This window comes from Bos indicus x Bos taurus, chromosome 9 (assembly GCF_003369695.1).
Source record: "Bos indicus x Bos taurus breed Angus x Brahman F1 hybrid chromosome 9, Bos_hybrid_MaternalHap_v2.0, whole genome shotgun sequence".
In the NCBI taxonomy this organism is placed as follows: Eukaryota; Metazoa; Chordata; class Mammalia; order Artiodactyla; family Bovidae; genus Bos; species Bos indicus x Bos taurus.
The window spans coordinates 71,413,574-71,437,294 of record NC_040084.1 but is presented as its reverse complement, the minus strand read 5'-3'; the positions used below and the strand labels follow the sequence as shown (position 1 = coordinate 71,437,294).

Below are 23,721 nucleotides of genomic sequence, written 5' to 3'. Positions count from 1 at the left end.
CATTATCCTCAATGGTGAAAAATTGAAAGCATTTCCCCTAAAGTCAGGAACAAGACAAGGGTGCCCACTTTCACCACTACTAATCAACATAATTTTGGAAGTTTTGGCCACAGCAATCAGAGCAGAAAAAGAAATAAAAGGAATCCAAATTGGAAAAGAAAAAGTAAAACTCTCACTGTTTGCAGATGACATGATCCTCTACATAGAAAACCCTAAAGACTCCACCAGAAAATTACTAGAACTAATCAATGACTATAGTAAAGTTGCAGGATATAAAATCAACACACAGAAATCCCTTGCATTCCTATACACTAATAATGAAAAAATAGAGAAATTAAGGAAAGAATTCCATTCACCATTGCAATGAAAAGAATAAAATACTTAGGAATATATCTACCTAAAGAAACAAAAGACCTATATATAGAAAACGATAAAACACTGGTGAAAGAAATCAAAGAGGACACTAATAGATGGAGAAATATACCATGTTCATGGATTGGAAGAATCAATATAGTGAAAATAAGTATACTATCCAAAGCAACCTATAGATTCAATGCAATCCCTATCAAGCTACCAACGGTATTTTTCACAGAGCTAGAACAAATAATTTCACAATTTGTATGGAGATACAAAAAACCTTGAATAGCCAAAGCAATCTTGAGAAAGAAGAATGGAACTGGAGGAATCAACCTGCCTGACTTCAGGCTCTGCTATACAAAGCCAGAGTTATCAAGACAGTATGGTACTGACACAAAGACAGAAATATAGATCAATGGAACAAAATCGAAAGCCCAGAGATAAATCCACGCACCTATGGACACCTTATCTTTGACAAAGGAGGCAAGAATATACAATGGAGGAAAGACAATCTTTTTAACAAGTAGTGCTGGGAAAACTGGTCAACCACTTGTAAAAGAATGAAACTAGAACACTTTCTAACACCATACATAAAAATAAACTCAAAATGGATCTAAACATAAGACCAGAAACTATAAAACTCTTAGAGGAGAACATAGGCAAAACACTCTCCGACATACATCACAGCAGGATCCTCTATGACCCACCTCCCAGAATATTGGAAATAAAAGGAAAAATAAACAAATGAGACCTAATTACAATTAAAAGCTTCTGCACAACAAAGGAAACTATAAGCAAGGTGAAAAGACAGCCTTTCAGAATGGGAGAAAATAACAGCAAATGAAGCAACTGACAAAGAACTTATCTCAAAAATATCCAAGCAACTCCTGCAGCTCAATTCCAGAAAAATAAATGACCCAATCAAAAAATGGACCAAAGAACTAAATAGACATTTCTCCTAAGAAGACATACAGATGGCTAGCAAACACATGAAAAGATGCTCAACATCACTCATTATCAGAGAAATGCAAATCACAATGAGGTACCATTTCACACCAGTCAGAATGGCTGCGATCCAAAAGTCTACAAGCAATAAATGCTGGAGAGGGTGTGGAGAAAAGGGAACCCTCTGACACTGTTGGTGGGAATGCCAACTAGTACAGCCACTATGGAGAACAGTGTGGAGATTCCTTAAAAAAATGGAAATAGAACTGCCTTAGGACCCAGCAATCCCACTACTGGGAATACACCCTGAGGAAACCAGAATTGAAAGAGACACGTGTACCCCAATGTTCATCGCAGCACTGTTTATAATAGCCAGGACATGGAAGCAACCTAGATGTCCATCAGCAGATGAATGGGTAAGAAAGCGGTGGTACACATACACAATGGAGTATTACTCAGCCATTAAAAAGAATACATTTGATATGGCCAGAGGCTAAAAAGAATACATTTGAATCAGTTCTAATGAGGTGGATGAAACTGGAGCCTATTATACAGAATGAAATAAGCCAGAAAGAAAAACACCAATACAGTACACTAACACATATATATGGAATTTAGAAAGATGGTAACGATAACCCTGTATGTGAGACAGCAAAAGAGGCACAGATGTATAGAACAGTCTTTTGGACTCTGTGGGAGAGGGAGAGGGTGGGATGATTTGGGAGAACGGCATTGAAACATGTATAATATCAAATATGAAATGAATCGTCAGTCCAGGTTCGATGCATGATACAGGATGCTTGAGGCTGGTGCACTGGGATGACCCAGAGGGATGGTCCAGGGAGGGAGGTGGGAGGGGGGTTCAGGATTGGAAACACGTGTATACCCGTGGCGGATTCATGTTGATGTATGGTAAAACCAATACAATATTGTAAAGTAATTAGCCTCCAATTAAAATAAATAAATTTATAATAAATAAATAAACATGGTTTGACCAAAAAAAAAGAAAGAAAAAAGAATAGTCTTCAACAAGTGGTGCTGGGATAACTAGAAACCACATACAAAAAAAATGAAGTTGTACCTCTAACATATACAAAAATTAGCTCAAAATTGATGAAAGATCCAAACAGAAGAGTTAAAACTGTAAAACACTTAGAAGAAAACAAAGATGCAAATCTTCATGAAGGCAAATTTGTCAACTGTTTCTTACGTATGATACCAAAATCCTGAGCAACAGCAGTAGGACAACAAAAGATAAATTGGATATCATCAAAAGTAAAAACTTTTGAGTTTCAAAAGACACCATCAAAAAAGTGAAAAAGCTACACACAGAATGGAAGATTGTAAATCATATATCTAATAAGGAACTGATATTGAGAATATGTAAATAACTATTATAACTCAGTCATTTTTTAAAAAGCCGATTAAAAATAAAAATATGAATAGACTGTTATCCAAAGTAGATCCATAAACAGCCAATAAGCACAGGAAAAGATGCACCCAACATTATTAGCTATCTGAAAAACTCAATAAAAGCAACAGTGAGATACCACTTCATACCTACTAAAATGGCTGTGATCAAAAAGGCAGAAAATAACAAGCATTGGCCAGGAGGTGGAGAAACTGGAACCCTCATACTGTGCTGGGCATGTGAAATGGTTTAGCTTCTTTGGAAAACAGCCTGTTAGTTTCTTTAAAAGTTAAACATAGCATTACTATTTGACCAAGCAATGCGACTCCTGGATTGATATGCAAGAGAAATGAAAACATATGTCTACACAAAACTTCTACATGAATGTTGATAGCAGCATTATTCACAATAGTAAAAAAGTGGAAACATCCCAAATGACCATCAACTGATGAGTAGATAAATAAAGTGATCTATCTGCACAATGGAATATTAGCAACATAAAGTAATGAAGTACCCATAAACGCTGTGACACAGATGAACCTTGACAACATTATGCTAAATAGAAGCAGCCAGTCTCAAGAACTGCATATTGTATGGTTCCATTTATATAAAATGTCTTGAACAGGTAAATCTGCGGAGACAAAAATATATTATTGATTTCCAGGGGCAGTGACTGCTAATGTGTATGAGGTTTCTTGTTTGGTGCTGAACCAAAAGCTGGATGCTTTGGAATAGTAGTAATGGTTGCATAACTTCATGAATATGTAACTAAAAACCACTGAATTTTACATATTAAAAGGATGGATTTTATGATGTGTTACATATCTAAAAAACTTTTTAAAAGAATTCTGTAAGTTTTCCCATTTTGTTCAAAATACAGTAATTGCTAAGAGAATTATTTTCAAACTGCTAATCACTACAAACATAGGTAAAATTTTTGACAAAGACTTTTGAAGCATTGGTCAACATGTCGTGAAGAACTGTCATTTTTGAGAGAATGGGAAGGCTCATCTCTCAGGCATAAGAAGATGGAACCCTAATGGACCATAGTAACTTTGTGTACCTGAGGAGGCAGTTAACTGATTACAGACATGTAAAAGGTGGTGAAATTTGAGAGATCTTAATATTGAGGGAGCTATTCAGATGGGTGGGCGTAATTGTACATGGGTCTTCTATATCTTCCTTGGCCATGGTCTAGACTTCATATGCAGAGGCTAAGACTTTATGAGGGCCAACAGAGAATAGCTCCTGTGAGGCAGAGAAGTGAAGTCAGTTTCAGAGTTTGCTCTGTGCTAGGAGGGTGGAAAGGAGGGAAGATGAGGAGGAAAAATTAGATGAAGAACAGAAGATACAATTGAATATATTGCACAGCGGCAATGACCATAACCATGGCAAGCTCTGATTTTTCAAATGATCAAACAAAACCAAAAATGTGTTAAATAATCATTAAGAGTTACTGACGACATTGTTGTACAGCAGAAACTAACACAATTACAAGCAATTGTGCTCCATTTTTAAAATAAGTTTTGACAGAATCAATCCATAGAAAATTAAGATTAAAATGGTGGCTGTTAAATATCTATTAAATTCCTTATCAAAAGACTCATTAGCTGTGAAAAGCATCGCTGTAGAATGAGACTAACAAGGAAGGTAAAATCTAAGCATTTAATGGAATTTATTTAGTTTCACCGATTTTTTGTAGGATGATAGGTTGAGCGAGGAAGAGTTATAGGGAGAAGGAAGAGAAATTCTAAGATAACTTATACCCAATAAATTATTCTTTAGAACAGATTTCTTCCAGAAATGTGTTTTTCAACAAGATTAATTTCATTACTCCACTCACATAGATGGAATCCTTGGTTTAGAGTCAGGCTAGGGTAAGTTATACTCAAAACACTGCTCAATTTTAAAATAAAGGATTTATGTGCATGAAGGTGTGAATCACTCTTTACCAGTTAATATCTCACCCTCCTGTCCTTTCTATTTGAGTCAAGAATACATCTGTCAATTGCAAACATTTATTCACCTATTGGATGAACAAAAAAGCCAATTGAAAATGAGCTTAGGAAAAACACAAGCCTGGTCTTATCACATTAACAAGTGATTTTTAAAATTGTTTTAACCTTGTAGTACGTGGTTAGTCATCACTATGTGCACCATTAACTCAAACTAGATACTTGTTCTTTTGCCAAATAATGTCACTTTAAATGTGTGCAAGTATCAATATCACAGTGAAATTTAGGACCTAAATTCTGACAAGGTGTGACCACATGCGTGGTAATGAAATTTCATCTGTTCCCTTAAAATTTCTCCTCTAAAGATGCTTTATTTTAGGAGAAATGGAACCCATTTAAGTTTAAAATATCCATTCAAGACAGCTATGAAAAAATAAACTCTAGTAAAAAAAATCCTAGCTCTAAGTATATGGATTTGTTATTCACTGTAATTCACTGGCAATGTTTTCTAAGGGACTAAAACTTTTAATACATTATGTATGAGAAACCAAAGTTTCACTATGTTGTGTATTAGGTTAAAGCCTTTAAATAAATACTAGACAGTGAAATTCATCACAATATGCCTCCATTTAACATTTTCTTTTCGCTAATATTCATTTTTTAAAGAACTGGCTTAGGGCCCAAAGAGGATCATGTAACACTGAAAAAACTCCAGACCCCTGGAAAACATTATATAGAGACATTCCAGTGTATTTAATTTAAAAAAAAATTATATTTGTCAAATTGTTAGCCATCTATTAGACTATACACTCTGTGAATATACCACCATTTTAAAGTGTTGATAATATATCTTATTGGCCTTCCCATTAGCTAAGAGTTCCTGGTAAAATATTTTCCTACCACATAAGCCACTAGTCATCAACCATGTCAAACAACATATTCAGTATGGATATTGAAATTCTAAGTTGACTATATTCAATAAATAACCCAAAGATATATAATGTTAACCATATACTATTTAAGCATATTTAAATCAAGCTATATAATATACAAGAATTTAAGGCAAAGCATTTATATTGATCTCACATATGTAAATCTGTTACCTACTATGTTTTACAAATGTATAATTTTTAAACCAGCTTTATTCAGAATGGATTTTAATTGCATTTATGTATTTAAAGACTAGGACTAGAAATCAACCTTAAATTTATCAAATAAATTAACCTGTGCTTTATTCTCTTTGATCGATAAAATATACATAATGTAACTTTATCCATTTGATAATTTGAAGCACAGTTCAATGACATTAAGTACATTCACACTGTTGTATAACCATCACCACTATCTTCAAAACAATTTTTATCTTCCTAAACCAAAATTATGTACCTATTAAACAATGGCTCCTCACTATTCACTCCTGCCTGTACCAGAAACTACATTCTACTTTCTGTCTCAATGAATTTGACTAACCCTGACACCTCGTATAAATGCAGTCATACAAAATTTGTCGTTTTGTGGCTGGTTTATTTCACTGATCATGCTATCTTCAGGGTTCATCGCTACTATAGCATATGTTAGAAATTTCTTCCTTTTTAAGGTGGAATGATTTCCCACTGTATGCATATATTAACAGCATATTTGCATATTCATTTATCCATCAATGAACACTTGGGTTGCCTTTACCTTTGGCTATTGTAAAAATGTTGCTATGAATATGGGTTTAAAAAGATCCATTTGAGCTTCTGCTTTCAATTCTTTTGGGTATATACTTGGAAATGAGATTTCTGGGTTCTTTGCAATATATATATTTATATTTTAGTTGCTCTGTCATGTCCAGCTCTATAAATATACATATATTAAAAGTTTTTTGATGTGGACCATTTTAGAAGTCTTTACTGAATTTGTTACAATATTGCTTCTGTTTTATGTTTTGGTTTTTTGGTCCCGGGGCATGTGGGATGTTAGCTCCCTGACCAAGGATCAAACCCACATCCACTGCATTGGAAGATGAAGTCTCAACCACTGGATCTCCAAGAACGTCCCCACAATGTACTTTTAATACATTCTTAAATATACCCATGGGCTTATTTTATGTTTTAAAGGTGGTTGTTGCCATTTTGAGGGATGCAGTGGCTCCACATCCTCCCCTTAGATTCTTCAGGGTCAACACATTTCCTTTCCATGTCTCCTTGCCCTGGAGGAGTTGAGAAATTTCTTAAGATAGTCAACTATTCTTGACCTATTTATACATTCTGAATATGCATGTGGCTTAAGGAGACTTAAATCTCAGGTTTTGAAGAGTCAAAGCTGGGAGAAATTGGAAAAAATTCTAAAATACATTGCTCACTCCCCAGCTTTGGTGTAGAGCTTCATCCTGATTCAGTGTAAGTCCCTTCTACTGCAGATCTCAGAAGACAAAATTTCAGTCTTCCTCATCAGTCTCTTCCTAAATGACATCTAACTTTGTTACTCTTCCTATTCTGCTCCTTCCCTAGTCCCTGTATTCCCTCCATTCCATCTTGAAATTCACATCCCTTCCAAAATGTATACATTGATCTTTGGAAATTGAACATCATGTCATCTCTTCTTGGAAATCCTTCCTGATGTGCCAGGATGATTCCAGTTTCCTTATCTGAAACATTAAAGGAAATATTTTCTTCTTGCATTGGCTCATTATGAGAACTCAATGTAAAAAGATATGCTTACACACAATTGAAGACACATGGTGAGTTCTTAATAAACATTGGTTGCTGTTACCAATGAAAACAAATTAATAGGAGATGAAAAACAGTTGCTTTATATCTTTATGTTAAAGTTTCCTGCACATAAAAATTATTATTTTACCATTTAGCCAAACCTTATTTTTGTTTGGAGGAGTCTGGTGAGCTGCCGTCTATGGGGTCGCACAGAGTCAGACACAACTGAAGCGATTTAGCAGCAGCAGCAGCAAGCTTCCTTCCCTAAATCTTCATAGAATTATCACCTACTTCAGCTGTACAGCCCTAAGGTTGGATATGATTTCCAGGTTTGAAAATGAAAAATGGCAAATATAATTAATTTGAGATGGGAAGAGGAGAGATGCTAATTTGTATTAATTAACTCTTTTCCATCTTTATGATGCTTATTCTCTAGGAATCTATTAATATTGTACTTCTTAGCTTTTTTTGAGGGTTTATAGACCCCCTTTGAAAATATGATGAAAATTATGGGTTGTTTGTCACCTCCCCAAAAATGTGCGTTCACAGTTTTATATTAAAGTTTGGGAAATGTATGGACTCCCTTGAATGCTCCAGAAGAGTCCAGAGATCGAAGGTTAACACTAGGTGATGTATCAATACAATGTAAACATAGAAAATCTCATATTGTTGATCTTCTCTCCTGAAACACACTTCAGGGTTTTGCCCCTATATTTTATCCTGTTCTCCTATTTCTTGTAATCACTTCTTAACCGTTCCAATAGTTAGACCAAGGCTGATTTAACCAAATGCTCTAGACACTGTAAGGCAACAGAGAGAACAGGCAGGGAATTATGGCAGTGCACAGGACAAGGCATTACCTTTCCTCACACTTGTACAAGCAGTATTAGGAAACTCCTCTTTAGGCTCAATGATAGCATTAAGAAAATGCTAACTTCCCCAGTGTATCTGAAAATTCCTAAAACAGAGGAAAAATAAAGTTTCTGAATTTATGTAATATCTTAAAAAATTAACTTGATCAGGTCGCTTTCTCAAAAGAAAAAGTTTAAACTGCAGAAAACCTTAAACTAAACTGGTAGATTTAAAAACTTTTATGAGATATTAAAAAAGATTGGGTAACAAACTAATTAAAATAGACTAAATTTGGTTTATCCAAGGACTTTACACCAGTGAATGAGATTCCTATCTAGCCTGTAATATTCATATACATATGTTTATAGATATCTGTGTCATTTGAAAGCAAAAACTAATAGCATCGAGAAGAGAGAAAACATACTTTCCCCCATGATGAACAGGCAATTTAATTTGAAAACAAACACATTAGCTACCAAACAGTCCTAACAATTTTATCCTAAGGTGCTTTATTTTAACCTTGGTCTGTATTAAGAGTGACTTTAACTTCAATTTGATACTAGATCATTCAAGTATGACATAAATCAAATCCCTTATGACTATACAGTGGAAGTGAGAAATAGATTTAAGGGACTAGATCTGATAGACAGAGTGCCTGATGAACTATGGATGGAGGTTCGTGACATTGTACAGGAGACAGGAATCAAGACCATCACCAAGAAAAAGAAATGCAAGGAGGCCTTATAAATAGCTGTGAAAAGAAGGGAAGCGAAAAGCAAAGGAGAAAAGGAAAGAATGCAGAATTTGAATGCAGAATTCCAAAGAATAGCAAGGAGAGATAAGAAAGCCTTTCTCAGTGATCAGTGCAAAGAAACAGAGGAAAACAATAGAATGTGAAAGACTAGAGATCTCTTCAAGAAAATTAGAGATACCAAGGGAACATTTCATGCAAAGATGGGCTCAATAAAGGACAGAAATGGTAGGGACCTAACAGAAGCAGAAGATATTAAGACGAGGTGGCAAGAATACACAGAAGAACTATACAAAAAAGATCTTCACAACTCATATAATCATGATGCTGTGATTACTCACCTAGAGCCAGACATCCTGGAATGTGAAGTCAAGTTGGCCTTAGGAAGCATCACTATGAACAAAGTTAGTGGAGGTGATGGAATTCCAGTTGAGCTATCTCAAATCCTGAAAGATGATGCTGTGAAAGTGCTGCATCAATATGTCAGCAAATTTGGAAAACTCAGCAGTGTCCACAAGACTGGAAATGGTCAGTTTTCATTCCAATCCCAAAGAAAGGCAATGCCAAAGAATGCTCAAACTACTGCACAATTGCACTCATCTAACACACTAGTAAAGTAATGCTTAAAATTCTCCAAGCCAGGCTTCAGCAATAAGTGAACTGTGAACTTCCAGATGTTCAAGCTGGTTTTAGAAAAGGCAGAGGAACCAGAGATCAAATTGCCAACATCTGCTGGATCATCGAAAAAGCAAGAGAGTTCCAGGAAAAACATCTATTTCTGCTTTATTGACTATGCCAAAGCCTTTGACTGTGTGGATCACAATAAACTGTGGAAAATTCTGAAAGAGATGGGAATACCAGACCGACCACCTGATCTGCCTCTTGAGAAATTTGTATGCAGGTCAGGAAGCAACAGTTAGAACTGGACATGGAACAACAGACTGTTTCCAAATAGGAAAAGGAGTACGTCAATGCTGTATATTGTCACCCTGCTTATTTAACTTACATACAGAGTACATCATGAGAAATGCTGGGCTGGAAGAAACATAAGCTGGAATCAAGATTGCCGGGAGAAATATCAATAACCTCAGATATGCAGATGACACCACCCTTATGGCAGAGAGTGAAGAGGAATGAAAGAGCCTCTTGATGAAAGTGGAGGAGAGTGAAAAAGTTGGCTTAAAGCTCAACATTCAGAAAACTAAGATCATGGCATCCAGTCCCATCACTTCATGGCAAATAGATGGGGAAACAGTGGCTGACTTTATTTTTCTGGGCTCCAAAATCACTGCAGATGGTGACTGCAGCCATGAAATTAAAAGACGCTTACTCCTTGGAAGCAAAGTTATGAGCAACCTAGACAACATATTAAAAAACAGAGACATTACTTTGCCAACAAAGGTCCATCTAGTCAAGGCTATGGTTTTTCCAGTGGTCATGTATGGATGTGAGAGTTGGACTATAAAGAAAGCTGAGCACTGAAGTATTGATGCTTTTGAACTGTGGTGTTGGAGAAGACTCTTGAGAGTCCCTTGGACTGCAAGGAGATCCAACCAGTCCATCCTAAAGGAGATCAGTCCTGGGTGTTCATTGGAAGGACTGATGCTGAAGCTAAAACTCCAATACTTTGGCCACCTCATGCGAAGAGCTGACTCACTTGAAAAGACCCTGATGCTGGGAAAGATTGAGGGCAGGAGGATAAAGGGACAACAGAGGATGAGATGGTTGGATGGCATCACCGACTCGATGGACATGGGTTTGAGTGGACTCCAGGAGTTGGTGATGGACAGGGAGGGCTGCCATGTGGCGGTTCATGGGGTCGCAAAGAGTCGGACATGCCTGAGCAACTGAACTGAACTGAACTGACTGTATTACATTATATTTGATTGCTGCTAAGTCACTTCAGTTGTGTCTGACTCTGTGCGACCCCACAGACGGCAGCCCACCATGCTCCCCTGACCGTGGGATTCTCCAGGCAAGAACATGGAGTGGGTTGCCATTTCCTTCTCCAATGCATGCAAGTGAAAAGGGAAAGTGAAGTCACTCAGTCGTGTCCGACTCTTAGTGACCCCATGGACTGCAGCCTACCAGGTTCCTCGGTCCATGGGATTTTCCAGGCAAGAGTCCTGGAGTGGGGTGCCATCGCCTATGGCTTATTCTTTGATGTTCAGGAAGTCCTTCAAAGAAGTGCTTGTAAATGGTCAGAGCATCCTTATTGTTCTACTTGTGTAGATTCAGTAGTTGTAAATTCTGCTGTGCTGTGTATCAGCAGCAGCCAGTCAAATGCACCAATACCCCTAAGTGAAAGTGAAAGTGAAGTCACTCAGTCGTGTCCGACTCTTTGCCACTCCATGGGTGGTAGCCCCACAGACTCCTTGGTCCATGGGATTTTCCAGGCATGAATACTGGAGTACTGGAATACCCTTCTCCAGGGTATCTTCCTGACCCAGGGATTGAACCCGGGTCTCCCTCATTGTAAGGAACAGACATTTAGAGCTGTTAAGGGACTCAAGGTATCACTGGGTAGGATCTTGACAATATGACTGAGAATGTAAGGAGACTGATTCCAGTCAAGTTGTGGAATAATTGATGAACATAGGGGAAGGAAAAAAGAGAGTAATTGAACTGCAAATGCTGAGAGATCATCTAATTTCACCTGCTTTTTCTATAAATGAAAACATGAAGTAACTGATTACTCTTAGATTAGGACTTGGGACATGGTTTACAGGGAAAATTAGTCATTTGAGACTCAAGAAACCTGAATTCCAGACTTAAATTTACCATTAATATTGGGCAAGATAGTTCTTCTGCGTCTCAGTTGCCACAAATGTTAAATGTGGGGATTGGGTTAGATTTCCATGATGCTAATCTTTATTGAGGCTGTTTTAATTCCCAAGCTAATTCTATTTCTTCTGAACATTGAACTCTAAATATCAGCATAGTAAATGGTGGTCTTTACCACAAGTAAATCTCAGGAAGTCCTGGTTATAATTATTACTCAATTCATGCTATTATGGGACAGATAATATGATGTACCCTTTAAAATGTATTAGATAAGTCATACTTTTTAAAATTATTAAGCAAATTCATATTTTTAAATTTTTAACAATAGACACAACTATTTATTTTTAAAAATATATTGAACATTTACTATCACTCACATTTCTTGATCCTAGAGATACAGCAGTAAGCAGTATAAAAGTGGACCCTCTCTTAAAGGATAGACAATTGAGAATATTTAAATAAAAAAAGATAATCTCAGAGGGTGATAATTTCTTGCAAAGAAATAAAAGTAATTTTTACAAAGAATTTGGGTGATGTTACTGTGGGGTGAGATGATGTTGCTGTATATTGAAAGGTCATTTATAAAAGGAGAAATTTTTTCTAAAAGCACACATCATGAGAATAAATCAGTTATGATAAGAAGCACAGAGATAGGAAGGTACAGAAGTCATACAGAAGGAATGAAACTGACTAGATACATTTGCTTTCTGTGGGATGTGAGTGTAGGGTGAGTGGCATGCATTTGTGTTTTAAGTGTGTGTGTGTGTTTGGCCATGAATATCCCTTAAGGGTAAAGTAAAACTTTTCTATACTCCTCACTTCCCCTTGTGTATATTGGTGAAGGACAGAAAAAGGGTAATAACTGAAGTAGATGTTCAGAAGACTTAGTGAATCTTTACATATGCCCTGGAAACTCAGAGCTGAGTTGGGGTTTGGTTAGAGAAAAGAGGTATTATCCTATAAAGGAGAAGAGGGGTTTTAGTCCATATGATGCATATGACTTGGGGTCAACATACATTTAAGTAGAGAAATCACCAATATGCATACCAACATGTTTACATACCAATATGTTTACGTATGATTGTTACGTAAACTGTCTTAGTCTCAACAAGCTCTCAGTAAATCAGCTACACTGAAAGATAACATTTTATGAGCAGATTTGTGTGTGTGTGTGTTTGAAGGAATGAAGGAAAAGGGCTCAGATCCATGTTTAATGCAGAGCAGAAAGGGTGGAACTAATAATATAAGAGAGAGAGACTCAAAATCTGTGAATTCTGGAACTTGAGGCCAGGAAAGACCATGAAAATATATGGCCCCAGCAATGCACAGAAATATTTGGAAGACAATTGGGGTGGGTGGCTGCCATATAAATTACAATCATTTACTTATGCATTCATGTTCACTATCTCATCACTATGAAAAAAATTGAAAGAGGGAGAAAAAGAGAGAGAGAGATTGACTACATTCTTAGAAACTATAAGCATTCATGATGCCAAAACACCCAATTAACGACAAAAAAAGGTCAAGCCAGTGTTTAGAATAAGGCTGTCAAAATAATTGGCTGATTGGATAAGTTTTTCACTTCCCAATCACTAGCTATGGTAAAACAGAGACACAGTTGAAAAATAAACATTTAAGAGTAGAACTACATTTACTTTATTCCAAATTGTGAGAAATGCAAACGCATGGTTTTAGTTTTATCAGCAAGAATCCATATGAATGACTTCTCCCATTTGCTCTGGGATTCTGGAGTTTTAAGTGGGCCAAAGTTTTGAAGTGTTGAAAGATATTATAAAGCACTTACAAGTATTCAGCTGGTCAGGCTGCTCAATTAACTGAACATTTATAAACCTCAAAATTTTGACAGAGCATGATTCATGTAGGAATGACCGTTAGACAACAGATGGCTTTATTGTAGGTATGCTTGAGAGAAAGCATACAAGGCAATGTGATTTGAAGGAAATACAAATGGAACACAGAGAGAAAGCAAACTGAATTTAGAAGCATGGATTATACTCTTAAGAAAGGAAATTATTGAAATATCTACCTGGTATATTTTAATGTAGAGTGTTTTTTAAATGTTTAAATGTTAATGTTTACTTAAGAATATTCAAGACCTTTATTATGAAACATGAAAAATACAACATAACTAATATCTAGGCAACTCATACTAACTCATATAACATTCTAAATTAGATGTTTATAAAACAATGTAACAGGGCTTGGGGAGTAAGAACTAAAATGTCAACTAAAATCCTAAATCCACAGCATTTTAGCTTCTCGTTTTTTTCCTACAACTATGGGCTGCTTATATTCTGAAGAGTATTTTGAAGAAGTATTACTTCAAAAGTACATTTTAGAATAACATTTTACCACTAAAATATATCAAATTGTAGCTAAGAGGGTTTTATTAGTTTTCTAAAGGAGAAACAAAAGATGACACATTCATCTAAATAAAAATATTACTTTCAGGTATTTGTAGTTTTTTTTTTTTAACAAATTCAAGTTAATATTACATAGAAATTCATTTCAGGGAAAGAAACATCAGATTCTAAAGTATGCTTGATATAAGTCCATAGAACAAATGCAAAATTTTCTTATTTTGAGCCTATTATGTACATATTATATTGGTCCAACTCTTATTTTTTTTCCTTTTCTTTCTTTCTCTCCCTCTTTCTCTCCTTCCCTTCCTCCACTTCCTTCTCTCCATCCCTTTCTCTCTCTCTCTCTTCCTAGGAGCACAAATCCACTAACATTACCGAGAAAAAAAATTCATGGAACAAGAAGCAAGTAAACAATTTCTCCCAGAGGAAAAAGGAAAAGAACAAAAACCATGCAATTTCAAATAAAACAAAACTCCTGTATCATATTATACCTACTTCTCTCCAAGGAGGAGCAGCAAACACAAGACCCCATGGATCATGTCCTGTAGTCTCAGTATGAAGAATAGGTTCTGGTATCTTTACACCTTAAAATGCTTCTAGGAGAGTTGCTATTCCATGCCAGAAGGGAGGGCTACCAGTAATTTTCTTCTTCTCCCAATCCCGAGGCTCTGAGAAAGTGAATCGGGGCCACTAGGCTCCCAGGATCAGCTCTTAGGGTGTCCAGCGCCAGTATGAGAAGGGACGGAGGGGCACTCCCCACAGACCTATGTCCTTCCAGTCACTTAGACAAACTGCCCATCTGTGGTTGAGGAGGGCCAGGAGCAGTAAAGATGGGTGGTTAGATTTTCCACCCTTACTGCTCCCATTTTCTAGAGGGACAACCAGAGTTACAAAGAGCACAAGGACCTCTGACTCCACTGAGTTAGCAACAGGTGAAAATAGAACACAGACCTCTAAATTCAGAACACATGACTTCCTCACAACTGCTGCTTACTTGTTAAAGGCATAATAAAGCAGTGTCCCTGCTTATCAACTTTTCTAAAATAGATACGAGAAATTAATGAAAAACCAGTAAGAAAACAAAAAGGAATTAGTCTTTACTTTTCTCCCTCTGTCATTTCCCCCAAACACTATTAAACAAGAATTTTTATAGACTAGCATACTAATTCTTGACAAATTGCTTATACAAACTGTAAATATAAACTTTAATATTGGTCCTCATTAAAACTCTGTAAAAGCAGATTATTATTATTATTATTAATTATCCTCATTTTAGAGATAGCATGCAGTTCGAAGAAAATAACTGATCGAAATTCAAACTGCTGAGTTCCCTATGTTATAGAGTAGACTCTTGTTGGTTATCCACTTTAAGTATATAGCAGTGTGTACATGTTGACCCTAAACTCCCTAACTATTCTTTCTCCCCATTTCTCCCCCTAGCAACCATAAAAGTTCATTCTCTAAGCCTGTGAGCATGTTTCTGTTTTGTAGATAAGTTCACTTGTATCATTTCTTTTTACAGTCCCCATACAAGAGAAGTCATATAATATTTCTCCTCAGTGTTATGTCACAGCCTGGATGGGAGGAGAGTTTGGAGAAGGAATACATGCATACGTATGACTGAGTCATACGTATGACTGAGTCTCTTTGCTGTCCACCTGAAACTATCATATTGTTAGTTAGCTATACTCCTATATAAAATAAAAAGCAAAAAAAGTCAAGCTGCTGAACAGACTATAATTAATATTTAAATACAGAACTTCTGACTCTAAATTACATTTAATTTCCTTTAATCATGCACCTATAACTTTAACCAACATAAGTGCTTTTCTAAAACATAATGCATTATTGTTAAGCCTGTTATCAACTCAATAGGGACACAGACTAAAAATACAGTTGTTGAGTAATTTTCAGTTGTTGAGTAATTTTCAGAGATTTTACAAAAATATATCAGTGCACTGAAGATCATTGTTTACATATGCAACATACTAGTTTTCAATATTCATAATTTGAATGATCCCCAAAATAAAAAAAGATCATACTTCAACATTTTAGACATTAATTATAAATTTCTTAATCCTTTTCTTTATACCTTTTTTTTTCTTTTTATGATTTGAAGAATGAGAAGACCTGTTAAGAAATTTAGCTGTTACAAGACAAACTGAATTAAAAGAAGAAAAGAAATCAGGCCCAAAGGAGAGAGAAAGAAATCTAACAATGGTATTAGGCTTTCTAAAAAAAATCATGTTGATTTACTAGAGAGAAATAATGAAATACTATACTATATGGGTGCAAATATCATTTGTATATGTCTTCTATAAATATTATTTATATGAACATGAGCTAAAATTAGCATTGGCTAAAAATGTTGTCCGTGAAAGAACTTTTAGATTAAAACCAAAAACAAATGCAACACATATTATTACTGATAGAGATATAATTAAAGTGTAGAACACAGTTAATTAGCAAGCACATAATATTCCACAAATTACTTACAAGGACAAGTTAAGCTCTGTGGAGGCTTCAGCTGTCTGCTTCTATGTGAGATATTTGCTGGCACCGTATAGATATTTTTTGCCCTTCTGCTAAATATTCCATGACTTTCTTAGTAAGACTGAATATAAGTTATTCTTATCAAATACCAAAATTTTCATAATTATGATTTTTAGGATCATGCAAATTAATTACAACTCCAAGCAGTGACACAGACTAAAATAGCCAGAGCTGTGATGATCTAAAACTACTCACAACATGTCCCAGCCAGTACTTGGCCAGGAGCACATGTCACTTAAAAAAAGCACATAACCCTTTAGACCCAACAGTCAGTTAAAGCCTTGGTAGCAATGTTAACCATAAAAATGAAAAGACTTTTCAGTTATTTACATACAATTTTCCTCTAATTAGTGGGGCCTGATTTTAGTTATTTTCCCCTTCTTTTCTTGAATAAGAACAGATGGGATCAAGTTTACAGGGCAGTTATTTTGTTACAGAAAAAGAAAAAGTCAGAGTCAGAGTGAGAAAGAGACAGGTAGTTTCTCTTGTCAATTATACTCTAGGATTTTTATAGAAATGGGGCTAGTAAGTGCCTATCAGTTCAGCAGTCTTTAAAGAAGAACTGTGCTAGGGGTTGTGCTGATGATGTAAAACAATGGGACACTTTCGGAAGGGGCTGGCAAACAAACGATAAATAGAATCTGGCGTTGCCAGCTACGGATGCCTGGGTGGCACAAGTGAGGTCCTCTGCTCTACCTCTGATTGTTGTGTTGCTTTCCAACTATAATAGGATTTTAGAAATACATTGGTTTAAGTATATTATGGTCAAAAAAAATCTTAGTTTGTAAAGCAGTTTTGTAAGAATTTTGAAATATTTGAATATAACTGACTCTGGAAAAAGATAAGTACTATCTAATTTCTGGGGTTCCCTGTTGGTTCAGATGATAAAGAATCTGCCTGCAATGCGGGAGACCAGGGTTTGATCCCTTGGTCGGGAAGATTCCCTTGGAGAAGAGAATGACTACCCACTCCAGTAAGGTATTCTTGCCTGGAGAATTCCATGGATGGAGGAGCTGGGGGCAGGGGCGGGGGCAGGGGGTGTGGGAAGCGGCGAGGGTCAAGTCCATCGGTTTGCAAAGAGTCAGACATGACTGACCAATGAACACTGTAACACATCTCTATTATCAATTTGTAGTTGGAGTATCTGCATCTTTGGGACATGGTTTGGGAAAATTCTCATAAGAATGAATGCATTTCATTTTTTATTCCTGTAAAATTGACAATAATGATAAAATTTTATTTTGCTGAAATTCTGGCTTTACTTTTAAATTTGAGAATATCAAACCTCTGGAGGAAAGCACGTTGCCTTTCAAACTGCTTTAACTCCCTAATATAACTTCTAAAAGTGTCTCAGGTCATCAAACTGTCAGAAGAGGCTTGGACTCATTTCTACATTTAAGAGTCGAATTAGAAAACATACTAACTTTTAGAACTTGATTTATTTGTTTTTATTAGTTAAAAATGTTAACTTGGAATTTGTACCTGGGGATTTCCAAATGAGTAGCAGGCATATGATAATTCTCCAGCAGTTTTTATACCATGCTAACAATAAGTAAAAAAAAAAAAAAAAGTTGTTATTCTAAAAGAAAACACTAAGTATTCACAGTTTTCTTTCCATTTATCCTGACATTGTTATATAAAACAAACTATCTAAACTTTCTTAAAATCCAAATGTGTGATAAAAGAGCCTGACAGTGCTTTTAGTCTTCCTCATGTGACTCTAATTGAAGTAAGAAGCAATTTTATAAGCCAAATACAGGTAACTATCTCAAAAAATCCCCCTGAATTTCCTGTATCATGATATGAAGGTAGACCCAGACCAAATCGGAAAACCCCAAACCAAAATACCCAGGTAAAGTCAGAACTCACATGGGACAGTTTCTGTTAAAAATTTTTTTTCATTGGATAGAACAAAGAATTCCTTTAATTTGGTTGCCTGGGCAGGAAAGCAGGCTTTCAAGAACAAAGCATATTTTCATTTGTAGGGAATGGTAATGACTTTCTCTTCCTACTTTCTCACATCCTTAGGTTGAGCCATTAAGAAGTGTGAAAACACTGTAGAAGAAAGAACTCAATCTGAAAGTGGGTAGAGAGGGGCTTTAACTTGAAAAACTTATATCCCAGGGGATTTTCAGTGTTTTTCAATACAATAGGCTCCAAGGCACCCTCAAGCTTCTCTAACCTCACAAGGGGCTGCAGCTTCCAACAGAAATTGTGAAGAGTTATTCTACTGGTTCAGACAGCCTCTTCTCTCATGCTTCAGGGAGTGCTACCTGCCTTCCTTCACATGCCTCTGTCTCCTTTTTGCCATCTGTTACTTCTGGTTAAGAGAGATATTTCTCCAGTCCTGAAGCTGTCAATTAAATAATTCTTGACTCTTCTATTACTATAGCATAAGGGAAATCAAGGAAGCACAGTATCATTCAATTCTAGAATCTTGGACAACTGTCATTTTACTAAAACTGTAGAACGGCTTCCTTTTAATTAGTCTCCATGATTTATTTTGTATTCCTCCAATTTAAGCCCATGCTATATATCAGAAAGACTTTCTTAAATTGAAATATTTCCTATTTTTTTCAATTTTCTTTTCTATTTTATTTATTTATTTTATTTTATTATATTTTATTTTATTTTTAAACTTTATATAATTGTATTAGTTTTGCCAAATATCAAAATGAATCTGCCCCAGGTATATATGTGTTCCCCATCCTAGACCCTCCTCCCTCCTCCCTCCCCATACCATCCCTCTGGGTCGTCCCAGTGCACTAGCCCCAAGCATGTGCATCGAACCTGGACTTTTCTATTTTAAATCTTCATAGCTCTTCATTACTTACATCAATGAGTGATTCCAAAGATAGCATACACTCCAAAAAAATTATAAAATACGCTTTCCCTTCAACATACTAGACTTGCTTTTTCTAAAATACCTCCTGAAGAAGGTCAACCAGAGTGGAGATCTTTTTCTTAAACCACTTCAACCCATTTTTGCAGGGAAAAATGGAGCTAAATATTGCCAACAAGTATGAGAAGAGCCTGATTTAGGGGAGAAGGACAAAAAAGATAAAAGAATGGAAAAGCTATGAAAATGGGGAAGAAGAGAGAAGACAAGATTCCTCATCTAATTCCAAGAAGATGGCCTTGTAGGTGCCCAAGGATAACTGGGGGCAGGAGTGAGAGGGATAAGGCAGAATGGTCACTTACTGAATTTTCCTTTTGGGCTTGTAATCTGTGCATTTGCACTGGGTCCCACACTCAGAAGAGCCTCATTCTCGGTTTAATGTTTTGCTGTCACCATCTAAAATTCTTGATAATTTTATTTTTGAACTTGTGTTTTACAAGTTAAATCTAATGAGACGTTTGAGCAACTTGAGAGCAGAGGGATGCTTAGTATGTGGGTCCACTGTTTCTTTCCACCTCATAAGCACAGAATTCAGGTGGACTCACATTGTGAGAGTTCACTGCGACTCCAAGTGAGTACAAGCTAAACGTGTTATGTCTAGATCTGAGTGGGCAGGAGTGCTGACAGCTGCAAAGAGGCCATGCTTTCCTTTAGAACAAGAGCATGCTTCAAATTCAGAAAGAAATTATGTTCTAAGAAACACAATAACCAGAGAACTCTTTGTATCTTTTCTGATTAATGTTACTTTCCTGAATTAATCAATGACTTTTGCTAGAAACAATGACATAGAAGCAAAGGAAAATGTGGGACAATTTACATGTCATTTTCCTTTCAGTTTTTCCTTAAGCCAAAGTCAAGAATATTGATAAGCCTAAATGTTCATCAGTGGACAACTAGATAAAGAAGATGTGGTATATATATGTATATATTATATATCTATAAATATAATGGGATATTACTCAGCCATAAAAATGAATGAAATAATCTGATTTGTTGCAACATGGGTGAACGTAGAGATTATCATACTAAGTGAAGTAAGACAGAGAGAAACAAATATGATATAACTTACATATAGAATCTAAAAAAATTGATGCAAATGAACTTATATAAAAACAGAAATAAACTCACAGACATAGAAAACAAACTTATGGGTACCAAAGGGGAAAGCAGAAGAGGGATAAATTTAGAATTTCAAATTAACCAATACAGACTACTATATATAAAATAAATAAAGAACTACTGTATAGCACAGGGAGCCATATTAATATCTTACAATCACATATAGTAGAAAAGGATATATATATGTATGTACATGTATAACTGATTCACTTTGCTGTACACCTCAAACATTGTAAATCAACTCTGCTACTGCTAAGTCGCTTCAGTCGTGTCCAACTCTGAGCGACCCCATAGACGACAGCCCACTAGGCTCCGCCATCCCTGGGATTCTCCAGGCAAGAACACTGGAGTGGGTTGCCGTTTCCTTCTCCAATGCATGAAAGTGAAAAGTGAAAGTGAAGTCGCTCAGTCATGTCCGACTCTTAGCGACCCCATGGACTGCAGCCTACCAGGCTCCTCCGTCCATGGGATTTTCCAGGCAAGAGTACTGGAGTGGAATGCCGTTGCCTTCTCCAAAAATCAACTCTACTAAAATAAAAAATAAAAGTTAAAAAAAAGAATGTGCCCTTCTTTGGACAAACAAAAACAGTTGTGTTTTGTGTAACGCTTTCACATACATTCTCCCAAGAATGCATATATGAGCTATGAAATATGAGTTGTGTAATTTTGGTGGTTCCACATCAGTCAAATGCTTCTGTATTTGCATCTAAAAATAGCACCGAACTGTATAAATGAATGACAAATATATTAATAATTAAATTTTTATTTTTTTAATTAAAAGCCATTTAAAAAAACATGGAAAGTTGAGAGAAGAGAGAAGAAACAAACAACAAAAAAATGTAATTGTTAATGCACACACACTTAGCACATTTTCTTGCTTTTTGAACAAGCCCTGTCCCCATTTTCACCTTGTTCCAGGCCCCACAAATTCTGTATCTGGCCCTGCCACTTCATTACTTCCAATTCCCATTTTGGATTCCATAATTGAGATGAGTTTATTACTCAAACTTTAAGGAAAAAACCACTTGATAGATTCCTCTCTACCTTGTGGCTTGAAGAATCAGTTCTAGGGCCAGCTGAGGTATGAACTGCTTACTTCCTTTCTCCCACAATTGGGATGTAGTCAGAATCATGGCTGGTGGGAAGCCAAAAGAGTGGTTCAGCCCCTGAGAAAAATTCTCCTAATTTATCATCTTTTCAACAATTTTTAAAAGTAATATATTCATGTAACAGCTGTTTGGATTATGGTGAAATTTGCCTGAGGACCGCCTATGAGACACTGAACTGAAATATCAAAGTTCAGAATATGAGATAGATAAACACCAGGCTGGGCTTCATTTTTTGAGTTCAGAGATGCCAGCACTCAACTCAGTGGCCAGCACAGAGTAAATTCATTGAGGACCACCTGAGAAATAAATGCTGGGCTTCCCTAGTCCCACAACATGCAGCAGAGATAGCTATGAAAATCCTGTCCTTCTCATTTAGCTGTCTGCTACTTTTTTTCTCCCCCTTATAGCAAAAATAAAGGAAAAGTAGGTAAAACAACAGAATTAATCAGAAATGATAATAAGAGGGGAAGAACTATTCTCTTCTTTTAAATTTGAGGCCTGTTGCCTTGCTAAGAACCAGAAGTGATTGGTAGGTTGGCCGCTTGAACGGAATTGCTCTGCTTGCTTTCGGGAAGGAGAGGAGAGCAGGGAAAGGGAGGGGAAGGGAGGAGAGTGGAAAGGAGGGGACAGGAGGGACTTGCAGCTCTACAGAAGGGGAAGTCTTCCCAGGCAGTTCAATAAATAGAGACATTGCAGAAATGTCTAAAGGAGATGTTTCAAATGGCGCTTGTTGGTTTTATGATGAAATTCTCTCTTAGCTTCATCTTAACATGAAATCTAGTTTCTTGCTAATCCATGGAAGTGGATTTGCATGTGTGACGAAACCTGGGGCTAGGATAATGATTAAAATGGGGTGGAGGCTGGGGGGCATTGGATGGAAGCTCCAAGAAGATTAGGGAACAGCAGATACCAGTTTGAGTTATACCGATTTTAAAAGATTGTCTTTAGCATTTAAGAGACTAGGAAAATTAGCTAATTATCCATTTAGTATTCTCTGTCTTCCTGATAACTTTTGGCTCTTCAACTTGACTTCTTTCTGGGCACAGAATCAGTTTCCCTCATTCCTTGGTCCCTCTCCAAAGGAAAGAACTAACTCCAGTGTCTCCAGTTTTACCATCTAGCATTTTGTCCAGCAAGTGGACTCACTGGAAAGATGTTAAAAGAGAAATGTCAGTGGAGATACGTGGCAAAGGCAGAGAATATTTTTGTTATCGGGGGAAAGCCTGTTTCCCTGGCCACCCGCAATGACCTATTTCCTCTGCTCTAAGTATAGAACACCAGGGCTTTCCTCACACCTGACCCTGATGCTGCCAGCTCTGGGAGACCGAATCTCTACTCTAATTTAAACTATGGGTAAACAATATGCCTCAGCCATTCTTTCAGTATATTAGCGCTTTTTTTTTCTTAAAACATGAGGCTAATGATACATTGTTAATGTAAAATATTTGTTGCTCCCTATGAGTTGCTAGGTTTAAACTTCAATTTCCATTATTATTCATAAGTAGAAAAAAAAAAAAGGTTTTCTTCAGCTGACTCTTGTGTTTTAGATTTTGGCACAGAGTGTCTCAGCTTTGAGAAACATTTTTCTGGACTGAGTAGCCAGTAGTGGTCACTGGCCTCATGGAGATGAATCACTTTTGGCTCCAAATGGAAATCATAGCTAACCACTCACAACCATGTCTTATGTTGATTCATGGTACAGTGGCCTTTGCACCACGGAGGCCTCACCTGTCCCTTTGGCCCGAAGAAACCATTTGTGGTTTTGATCACGTGTGGTTCTTCTTTGCGTCCAGTTTCCCCTTTCTGGTCAATCCATCACATTTGGATAAAGTTGGCTTTCTACCACACAAATTATATCGTGTTATTCCCTGCGCAGAAACTTTCCAAGACTTCCTACTGATTTCAG

At 36.4% G+C, this 23,721-nt stretch overlaps 1 protein-coding gene across 1 annotated transcript in view; it reads right to left on the bottom strand.

Moving 5' to 3' along the window:
• The window catches only part of EYA4 (EYA transcriptional coactivator and phosphatase 4), a 365,529-nt gene extending 348,657 nt beyond the window's left edge, over window positions 1–16,872 (bottom strand). The window contains exon 1 of the mRNA XM_027551598.1: window positions 16,632–16,872. The gene's annotated coding sequence lies outside the window, so the exon portion shown is untranslated. The remainder of the gene's footprint in view (window positions 1–16,631) is intronic.
• Between the last annotated feature and the right edge of the window lie 6,849 nt (window positions 16,873–23,721).